The sequence below is a fragment of the Sander lucioperca genome, unplaced genomic scaffold (genome assembly GCF_008315115.2).
Source record: "Sander lucioperca isolate FBNREF2018 unplaced genomic scaffold, SLUC_FBN_1.2 Unpl_107, whole genome shotgun sequence".
Classification (NCBI taxonomy): domain Eukaryota; kingdom Metazoa; phylum Chordata; class Actinopteri; order Perciformes; family Percidae; genus Sander; species Sander lucioperca.
Genome location: NW_023396139.1, coordinates 1 through 12,020, shown reverse-complemented (window position 1 = coordinate 12,020; position 12,020 = coordinate 1). Strand labels below are relative to the sequence as shown.

The 12,020-nt window shown below is 41.4% G+C and overlaps 1 pseudogene; it reads right to left on the bottom strand.

The window, feature by feature from the left end:
• Nucleotides 1–332: 332 nt before the first annotated feature.
• Nucleotides 333–11,626, bottom strand: LOC118494527 (annotated as a pseudogene).
• Nucleotides 11,627–12,020: the final 394 nt, after the last annotated feature.

Here is a 12,020-nt window from a genome sequence, read left to right as displayed (position 1 = left end):
GAAACACATTTAAACTAGTATTATTCTCAGTTTTTTCCAACACAGAATATTCAGCGCACTGTTATCTGCAGACGTAATAAAGAATAAGAAACGGGAACTGGACTTTACCAGGACCGAAAAATGTTTTCGATATTATTCCCATTTGTACGTAGTTTAGGGACCAAGATGATACAAAATCCAGAAATATTAATGTTGATCATATTGATAATTCTGCCAGAAAGAAAAGTACTGAACTACGTATAAAAGAAGATGTCTTACTTTCTTTATTGTTTAATACAGGGGCCTTGAGAGAATCATTTGATAGAGTCAGAAATGTTTACAACCTCTCTTACCCGACCGCCATGCCGTTTAGCGTCTGTGCCGTAGGAGGCGGCCGACGGGCAGGTGTTGGGAACCGTGTTGGTGCTGGTTTCACTGATGTAGATCTTAGAGGGGGGATACCAAGCTCCCGACTCGCCACCTACACAGGAAACAGAAACAGGGAACAGTGAACAAGCCCCAGCTGATGTTCATTTGTTCATTCATGGAATTTGAATGTTCCGGACCAACGGGCTAATAAAGATTTAGTTTACAGATTGCTTTGTCCACCTGTTGCATTTAGTGTGGAGTCCCTGTCCCATCTCCGTCCCGCCGTGAAGACCAGAACAGATCCGTCCTTATAGACGTGGACCAGAGCTGCAGCCTACACAATCACCACACACACACACACACACACACACACACACACACACACACGCGCGCACACGCACGCACACCAAACACACACAGACAGACCACAGACAGACACACACACACACACACACACGCACACACACACACACACAGACACACAAACGCAGCACACACCCGCACCACGCACACACTCACACAGCAGCACGTACACACTCAGCAGACACACACACACACACACCCACACCACAACACACACGCACGCACTCACTCACCAAACACACGCACACAAAAATTAGGGATGTGCAAAAAGTTCAAAAATGAAAAAGGATATATAGAATGTGCAAATATGGAAACAAGCAGAAAACTGGTATCAGTGCCAGAGTAAAAGAGTGGGAAACTGAAGCCCACCGACCTGGTTTAAGAAGCTCTCTGCGAATGCGATCCCCGTATTTAATGGTACGATGGCCAGCCCTCTCTTCTTCCAGCAGTTGTCCTGGTTAAAGCGGTCAGCGGCTCTGCGGCGCGCGGCGTAGTCACTCTTTTCCTTCACTGGTCCCAGCAGCGCCACAGGTTCTCCGGCTGAACTCCAACCCTAGTGGTGACGGATGGACCCTGGTACATGTTGATCTCCCGGATCTGAAAAAGCATCAAAAGATGACAGAAAAAGTCAAGAAAAAGTCTAAAACGTTGAAAGCGTCAATGTAAAAAAATTATCGGAAAAGTGTCATGAAAGTGTTTTTTCTTTTCTTTTCTTTTTTTTTAAAATTATCTTTTATTGGAAAAACAGCTGAAGTGACGTTTATACCTTACACTTGTTTGACTTATGAGAAGATCCATTATGTTGCTTAAAAATAACGCATTTTTAACGTTCTATTACAGGCAACAACGAACTCGGTGCACGGTGGCGGGGTAACTCATTACTTCCCTATCTGATTATGTTAGGCATTCAGTTTTAAAACCCCTTAATTTTGTGCACAATTAGTAAAAATCTGATCTAACCGGCTTAACATATTCCGTCCACTTGGACCATATCCTATAGAAAGTGTCCCTCTGCACTTTGAGTGAAAAGGACAGTTGTTCATTGTGTAGATCTCTTGCACAATATTTATCCAGTCCTCAGTTGTTGGTGGTTTCTGGTTTGAGCCATCTCCTTGTTAGAGCCTTTTTACTTGCTGCCAATAAGATGTATAGAAGTTTCTGGCTTCGAGTCCAATTATCCGTTGATATATTACTGAGATATAAGGGTTTCAAAAGCAAATGGAAAAACAAGTGCAAAGACATTCTGTATATGCTCGTGAATTCTAGACCAATACTGAGAAAACTGGCAGTCCCAAACAAAAATGTGAATGGTTAGCACCACAACATCTCCAGCAGTATCTCCAATGCCCCGATACCTCTTCTGAACCGGGATGATGAAAAATCTCATATACTTTTCCAACAAAATTCACGCCTTACATTAGATCCGTTGTAACCCATTGTATCTCGCACCTATGTTCCCAACATTCCTCTGTGATTATCAAATTATCAAATTCTTTTTCCCACTTCGCTTAACATAATATGTGTTGTCTTTTTACACCGCAGGATGCTGTTGTATAACCTGGATATAATTTATTGTGTGCTCCTGAATTTGTAGTTAATGATATAAATGTACCCCACGAATCCTAGATTGTTTAAATTCACTTTCCTGAAAGTGTTTTTTCAACACTGAACCCTGCAGTGTACGGCGGGAATACCACTGGTCTGCGGGCGTCCCAGCACCATGGCAACGTCGTGAAGCATGTTCTCCAGGACCATGATGCCTGGGCACGCCAAACCCCCTGAAGGCAGTGTTTGAGGGCAGGTTGGTCCGGCAGGCGGCCCCGCGGCTCTCGCAGGTTGGGGATGTTGTAGGCGTTGTCGATGTGGAGCAGAATCTTATCTACCACCTGCAAGAAGAAGGAAACTAATGATTACATCATACTTTCTTTTTGCTTGTGTAACGTGACTGAGGGAACAACGATCTTTTAAATTGGTCCAGTACTGAGAGAGAACAATTGTGACCGGCATCGTCAGTTAGCTGTCCACTAAAAGTTCTGTTGTGCTGCTGACAGACTCAGATTTATACGTGTCTGACAACATTATGAAAGGATCCCTAGAGATAGACCTTTTAGTTAAAGAGTAAGATCCTCTTTGTTTAACCAGCTCCAAGATTGCTATCGCTATAACAACCAAACCAAAAACTACTTTTAGAATGTATAGAGCCAGCATATTTTCCCATGTAAATCTGTAAAGTACAGTGGCACTAATAAGTTTTTGATGAACCCATGTAAAGTTGACTAAAAAGAGGAATAAAACAATCATCTTTTGGAAATTGATTTGATGCCTTAATTAAAAAAATGGCCTTTAAGGACCATTTTCTTTGTGAATGATTAATGTATCGTAAATAAATAATGTCTTTCTTAAAATACAGGGGCATAGTAAGTACACCCCTATGTTAAATTCCCATAGAGGCAGGCAGACTTTTATTTGAAAGGCCAGTTATTTCATGGATCCAGGATCTATGCATCTGATAAAGTTCCCTTGGCCTTTGGATTAAAATAGACCATGTAACATCCTCACATCCCCTTCACCATACCTAGAGATTGGCATGGGCTACTTTCCATAAGCATCATCTTCAATGCAAATCAACCAGCTATTAGGCGAACTGACATAAAACATGCCAGTCTCTATGGTGAAGGGTTGTGATGATTTGGGGTATGGTGAAGGGTATGTGATGATGTGGGGCTACTTAATTCCAAAGGCCAAGGGAAATAAGTATTTTTTTTATTCTCTTTTAGTCAAATTTAGCATGGGTTCATAAACTTATGAGCAGCACTGTATGTGTTTATTTCAACCAACCAGAGTGGTGATTGTTGGAACAGTGGAAAGATGAACCAAGACGGCTTTCATGGTTTTATTTGTGTCTCATCGACTTTGGAATGAAGTGTGTTTACGATGATAAAATTACAGTTTATTTACATGGAGTCTGGTGTTAAGCAATATCAATTTCGCAGATGTTTATATCTTTAAAAAAACTTACTTACTCTTACTCTTTAACTAAAAGGTCTATCTCTGTAGGGATCCATCCATAATGTTGTCAGACACTTAGAATAATCATCTGAGTCTGTCAGCAGCAACACAGAATTTTAAGTGGTATGAAATTGAAGCTGCGCATAAACTTACATTTCAGCTTGTTTTGAACGTTAATCATTAACATCCCTACTTGGTATGAAAGCGCTTTTACCCACCAGAGGAGATCATCCACAGTGTTGCCAGCGTGGTGTAGTACTGCATATCTGCAGCCATGATCTTCCGTCGTCATGAAACCAACCTGCAACAAACAAACACTCGGTAGCTGAACATCTTCGCTGATAAACACACAACAACTCGGCCATGTTGGATCATCTGATCAAGCTGGCTGAAATGAAGCCAGAGTGTGTGGTTGTTAGTACTTTGTATTTTCCCAGGACGGGTGACGGGCTCCGCTGATTACCATGTCCTCTCCTCGCTCCAGGACACAGCGGACTGCACAATTGGTCCTGAACACAAGATTCAAAACAACTTCACATCACTTTTTTATTGTTAAATAGAAAGTTTTGTGTCTAGTGACTGATAGGAACAACAATCTTTGACATTGGTCCAGTATTCGCTGCAGTCAGCGTCAGAGAAACAAGCTACAATGTAAGTATGTAAATGTCATTTACAACCATTTGCCACTGACAGGTTCAGATTATTATTCCAGTGTCTCACAACATATGGAAAGGGTTTCTAAGGAGGTCGACCTTTCTGTTAAAGAGTAAGATCCTATTTTCAAACATATAAACATCTGTGAAATTGCCATCGCTTAACCCACCAGACTCCATGTAAATAAACAGTAATTTTATCATCGTAAAACACACTTCATTCAAAGTCGACAGAAACAAAATAAAACTATCAAAAGCCGTCTTGGTCATCTTCCCACTGTTCCAACCATCACAACTTTGGTTTGGTTGAAATAAACACATAGTTTACAGATTTACATGCGATAATATGTTAGCTCTGTACATGCTAAAAGTAGTGATTATTTACATGGAGTCTGGTGGGTTTGGTGATGGTGATTTCGGGGCTGTTTCATGTTAAACTAAAGGATCTTACTCTTTAACTAAAAGGTCTATCTCGGTAGGATCCTTTCCATAATGTTGTCAGACACTAGAATAATAATCTGAGTCTGTCAGCAGCAACAACAGAACTTTTAGTGGACGCTAACTGATGCTGACATTAGTCCTGTAGGGTTACATTACAGCTTGGTTCCGGCTGCCGGTACAGCGTTCTCGCTCAATACTGGACCCATCAGTCACTTAGACACAAATACATGGGAAATATGGTCCAGGTTAAAAAAAGCCAATTCAGTCCATTGTGACTACTTCCATGCAGCCACAGCATTAATACAGCCAGCGTCGCCGTTTGACAACTTTCCCGCCGAAAGCTCCGCCTATTCTTTTGACGTGACAGGTGACTCTGTTGGACGGGATGCCCAACGCCTCCGCGATTGCATCCTGCGTGACAACAATAATGGTTAGTACTTATAATGACTGCATTCTCACAGTCTGATACTTCAACAGTTTTACCACAAACTGAGACTTCCTTCACTCGCTGAATTCTCTTTAAACTGACAAACATCATGGTGTGTAATCCATGGCTCAATTCAAACGGGATCTAAACATTACTAGTCTCTCCCCTCCACGGACACACTTTTACTGAAATAAAGTCCCATGGCTGCGGACATATCGACAGGACTACATCTGCGTCTCCCATCATGCTTTGTGTTTCTGTGACAGAACATGTGTATCTCCAGTATTTACAGAGTTCATATTTCCGTCAGAGTTTCTGAGTACTGAGTTTCCCGTCGGCCACTGGGTGGAGACGTAAGCGTTGAACTCCGTCTCCTCGCCGACAGGAACTACCAGCATGCTCTGGGTCTCCATGTAGAAATGCTCCTGACCGCCCATCCGAAACTCTCCTGTGGAAACAATCATCATCACGGATCCAAAAGCCTGGTTCTGTTTCACACAGGACATTGAATGCTACAGCGACATTATTATTATTATTATTATATTATTATTATTATTATTATTATCAGTTCAGTTTCTTGTAATTGTTTACGGATTTGAATGAACCTGTGACATGTTTCAGCACATGCATGTTCTTCTCCTAACAGAAACTGACTTTACCTTGGTGAACGTGATCCACATTTTAAAGGCTTCGGCCACATTTCCTTTCTCAATCATCCTCCGAGGCTCAAAGAAGGACGACTTCTCACTGGCTTCCTGTCACAGGAGACACACCATAACGAGCTGGACTGTGTACATCCACAGAAAAATAGTCGGTTGTGATGACTGTTAAGGGACGTCCACACCAAGAACTAGAACCAGACCTGAACCAGACCTAGAACGATGTGAGCATTTACACTGCTGGCAGATAACGTTCTGCAAACAGCGACATCAAGCTTGATCCAGCTGATAATAATACACCACAGCAGACGTTGCAGCATATGATTACAAGAATATCTGTAGTATATCCTACATACGTATGTGTGGATTCGAGTACATTTTATGAACCAAAACAGTCCCCGGCAGTCCTGGGGAGCCGACACCGCTACCTTTTTTGTCTCTGCTACATGTTCGGGAACCTCTCTAGATAGGTTGAACGCAAAGTTATAGTTGTGGTTCTTGGTGTGTAATGGCGTTTAGAAGCGAGCCTGACTCCACCGACCTCTACGGTGAACAGCGGCTCTGGCAGGTCTTCGTAGCCAATCTTCACGGCGGCAGCTCCTCGTTTCGCGTGCGCCTCGTATCAGCGACCACCGCACATATCATCTGGCCGACGCACGACACCTGCAGGAAAACCCCAAGGGGGGACAGAGACTAAGCAAGACCAGGGTTACACCGGACGAGCTTCCACCGGACTGGAAACTGAAGGACTTTTCCAGAACAGCAACAGAAATATTATTATCAAAACAGTGATTAAAACTAATTTCCTTCAATGTAAGTAAAATGTATTACGAAGCCCTTTTTCACAGCTAAAGTCACAAAGTGCATTACAATGACATAATACATAGATATTAGACTTTATAATCTCCAACTGGAAATGACTTATATTAAATAATATTAAATATAAAGTAAGCACCGGGCTTAACAACGTTTCTGGTATGCACACACTCACGCTGTACCTCGGCCTCAGCGAGCAGCACCTCTTCATAACCGAACATTTTGCGAACTTCTGCCCGGAACATCTTTGTCCGTGATGACGTCGACAACCCCGGAAGCCGCAGAGCCTGGCTGACATCCAGCCCTCTGTGGGATAACAGAAACATGAATCAAACCAGAAGAGGTTCAAAAGAACATCCTCCCTTCACAGCGCTGGAATGTAACTAAGTACATTTACTCCAGTACTCTACTTAAGTATATGTGTCTCTGTATATCTGTATCAGTGTATCTGTATATCTGTATATCTGTATCAGTGTCATTGTATATCTGTATCAGTGTATCTGTATATCTGTATCAGTGTCTCTGTATATCTGTATCAGTGTCATTGTATATCTGTATCAGTGTATCTGTATATCTGTATCAGTGTCTCTGTATATCTGTATCAGTGTCTCTGTATATCTGTATCAGTGTCTCTGTATATCTGTATATCTGTATCAGTGTCTCTGTATCTCTGTATCAGTGTCTCTGTATATCTGTATATCTGTATCAGTGTCTCTGTATATCTGTATCAGTGTCTCTGTATATCTGTATATCTGTATCAGTGTCTCTGTATATCTGTATATCTGTATCAGTATATCTGTATATCTGTATCAGTGTCTCTGTATATCTGTATCAGTGTCTCTGTATATCTGTATCAGTGTCTCTGTATATCTGTATCAGTATATCTGTATATCTGTATATCTGTATCAGTGTCTCTGTATATCTGTATCAGTGTCTCTGTATATCTGTATATCTGTATCAGTGTCTCTGTATATCTGTATATCTGTATCAGTGTCTCTGTATATCTGTATCAGTATATCTGTATATCTGTATCAGTGTCTCTGTATATCTGTATCAGTATATCTGTATATCTGTATCAGTGTCTCTGTATATCTGTATCAGTGTATCAGTGTCTCTGTATATCTGTATCAGTGTCTCTGTATATCTGTATCAGTGTATCTGTATCAGTGTATCTGTATATCTGTATCAGTGTCTCTGTATATCTGTATATCTGTATCAGTGTCTCTGTATATCTGTATCAGTGTCTCTGTATATCTGTATATCTGTATCAGTGTCTCTGTATCAGTGTCTCTGTATATCTGTATATCTGTATCAGTGTCTCTGTATATCTGTATATCTGTATCAGTGTCTCTGTATATCTGTCTCAGTGTCTCTGTATATCTGTATCATATATCTGTAGATCTGGATCAGTGTCTGTGTATATCTGTAGCAGTATATCTGTATATCTGTATCAGTGTCTGTGTCTATCTGTATCATGTCTCTGTATATCTGTATCAGTGTCTCTGTATATCTGTATCAGTATATCTGTATATCTGTATCAGTGTCTGTGTATATCTGTATCAGTGTCTCTGTATATCTGTATCAGTGTCTGTGTATATCTGTATCTGTATATCTGTATATCTGTATCAGTGTCTGTGTATATCTGTATCAGTGTCTACGTATATCTGTATCAGTATATCTGTATATCTGTATCAGTGTCTCTGTATATCTGTATCAGTGTCTCTGTATATCTGTATCAGTGTCTGTGTATATCTGTATCTGTATATCTGTATATCTGTATCAGTGTCTGTGTATATCTGTATCAGTGTCTGTGTATATCTGTATCAGTGTCTGTGTATATCTGTATCAGTGTCTCTGTATATCTGTATCAGTGTCTCTGTATATCTGCATCAGTGTGCTAAAGTTTTGATTTTGAAATACTCCTGATAAAAAACCCTGGTACAGAGTATTTTTACAGTGTGGTGTTTAATTCTTCTAGATCTGAATACTTACTCCTTACGTGATTTTAGCGTGTGCCCGAGAGCTGGTAACCAGAGCCAGAAGAGCTCTCCGCTGTTCGGGGGATGTCGTCACAGTACACGGCCTCCCCTGTGGCCTGGCTGATGGCAGAGCGGTGCATGATGGACGCCCCACCGGGTCCTGGTCCCCATCTGGTCCTTTGGCACATGCTGAAGAGGGAGTAAGAGGGTTATTTACTGGAAGTAAACTCTGCTACGGCTAGCAGCAACGTGTCTTTAGAGGGTACCTTTGGTTTGTTTTTAACCCTATTTCTCTGTTTTTAATGTCTAAGTGACTGATAAGAACAACTATCTTTGACATTGGTCCAGTATTGAGCAAGAACGCTGTAACCCGGCAGACACAGAACCAGGCTGTAATGTAACCCCTACAGGACTATGTTCAGAAGCAGTTAGAGTCACTAAAGTTCTGCTGCTGACCAAACTCAGATTATTATTCTAGTGTCTGACAACATTATTTATTTATTTATTTTTTTTAAACCTTATTTATTCAGGGAAGGTTCACTGAGAGGAAGCCTCTCTTTTGCAGGAAAGCCCTGATCAATTCACACAGTTCCACATTCATACCTGGAAGCTGCCCGGTACTACTACAGTCTGATCTGCTGGCCACTGAGCAGCTTCACTGGAGCGGTCGGGGTTAAGTGCCTTGCTCAAGGGCACCTCAGTGGTGGTAATGAGGGAGGGACAAGTGCTGTTTCTTTCACTTGCCCAGATTTTACCCTGTCGTCTGGGGATTGAACCGACGACCTCCCGGTCACAAAACTCCGCATCTCTAACCTTTAGGCCACCACTGCCCCATCATGGAAAGGATCCCTACAGAGATAGACCCTTTTAAAAGAGTAACATTCTTTTTTGTTTTTTTCCAAAAACAGCTCAGAGTTGCAATCACTAACACTTAGCGTGTAATGTGTGTATATGTATGTTATATTTCAATCTGTAACTTATTTGTTTATTTCAACCAACCAAGTGGTGATTGTTGGAAAGTGGAAAGACGACCCAAACGGCTTTTGGTTTTATTTGGTTTCGACTTTGAATGAAGTGTGTTTTAACAATGCTAAAATAACCCTTTATTTCCATGGAGTCTGGTGGGTTTAGCGATCACAATTAAGCAGATGTTTTTATCTTTAAAAAAGATCTTACTCTTTAACTAAAAGGTCTATCTCTGTAGGGAGCCATCCATAATGTTGTCAGACACTTAGAATAATAATCTGAGTCTGTCAGCACAACAACAGAACTTTTTAGCGGACAACAAATTGAAGTGCGCAATGCCAATAACTTACATTGCAGCTTGTGTCTTGTTTAATACTGGACTAATGTCGAAGATTGTTGTTTCCATCACTTAGCACAAAACTGAGACATAGGGTCCCCAGTGAAACCAAACCAAGTTACCCTTTAAGTTTTTTACATGGGTATAAAGTGTTTATCAAACGGTGAAGATGCTTTGAATCTTCTGACCTGGAACACTGCAGGCCGGGTTGATCTCTCTGGGTAACGGCTGGATCTGCATCGTCTCAAGAAGCTCCTCTGTAATCACATTCTGCACACCAAACTCGTTGTAACCCTTGGAACAAATATCTGCAGGATCGGCCATGTTATAATAGCTGTGTTGGAAACCGTTCCCTGTATAGAGTGTTCTTCATGTGTAGTGGTGTTTGAATTCTCCGCGGTGATTCATCACTTATGGTCCCACTATAAAATACCACAATGCACAGCTAATCTGAGTGTTCATTCAATCTACCTACATTTAACTCCAGTGTACACAATGCAACGCTGTCGTGTTTTCCTGGAGGTGAAGAAAGAAGCAGAGGACGCGCGGAACTGAAAAGGAAAAATGGAGCGGACTTTGGTTTTCTAACCGGTGGAAATGTAACAGTGCAACATATGATTTACAACCTTTTGACTCTCCTCCTGAGTGCTGGGTTTGTTTCAGGGATGAATTAGAAGTATTTATGTTTGGGTTTGTTTACATGATGCCTCCATCACACAACAACTCATCTCCTGACGCTACGATGTTCAGAAATATGGTGAAAAGTGTAAAAACAACAAAAATGCAAAAAAGCAAAGAAAAAGCGTCAAAAGCGTAGAAAAAAGCATAGAAATGTTCAGTTCAGTGTATATATATATATATATATATATATAATATAATATATATATATATATATATATATATATATATATATATATCGGGAATATGAGGAATGGTTTCCAACACAGCGAGTGTTTTATCAGTACCCATTTCTCGGAGTTTCTGCAGACCCTCCAGGTTAAATTTAAAGAGGAAGCTGAGAGTCAGGGAGCGACGAACTCCAACCTTTCCTCCTCCCGGGGAGCCGAAGGAGGGAGGACCAACTCATCCAGGAGGACATCGTAGGCCCGCTGGAGGGTCCTCATCGTCCCAGGGCCTGAAGGAAACACTCTCTCTGGTCAACTCAAGACCAAGAGTTTGTCTTGAACAATGTTGATGTACAACATGACACAAAAACAATACAAACAAACCGTAATACGACCCTAATGGTTTGTAGAATGCAACACGGATGTCCGCAGTGCTTATAGTTAAATATCGCTCAAAAAGCACTAGGTACAATGTCTCCGAAGTACGTAGCTATACATACAGAATACCTGGAAAGGTGGAGAGAACAGGAAAGAAAAGAGGACAAAAACAATAAATCAAGATGGACATGGAAAGAAACAGGACACAGACAGCGACACTAAAAGCCAGATGAGCCTAAATGATCCCGCGCTCTGACCGTGTGACGATGGCTGTGCAGGTTTGGGTGGCGCTGACGGTGGTCGGTCCCATTCTCCGTAGTAATACTGAGGTCCTGAACCCACGCTGGAGCCCATCCGAGAAAAACACTCTCATCTCCCGCTGGTCACCGTGCAGAAGGAGGCTCTCTCCTCGAGCCTGGCGGTAAGCTCGGGACTAACTCCCCCTGCAGGACGGGGACGGGACAGGACGGACAGCTGTCAATATGACTGGATGTGGAACATTATATTTATCTTATTGTTAGTATACTTGCCACTGTTCATCATACCAACTACTAAATCAGGATGAATCATGTTTCTACATATACATATATAGTATATCTGTATCAGTGTCTCTGTATATCTGTATCAGTATCTCTGTATATCTGTATCAGTGTATCTGTATATCTGTATATCTGTATATCTGTATCAGTGTCTCTGTATATCTGTATATCTGTATATCTGTATATCTGTATCAGTGTCTCTGTATATCTGTATCAGTATCTCTGTATATCTGTATCAGTGTCTCTGTATATCTGTATCA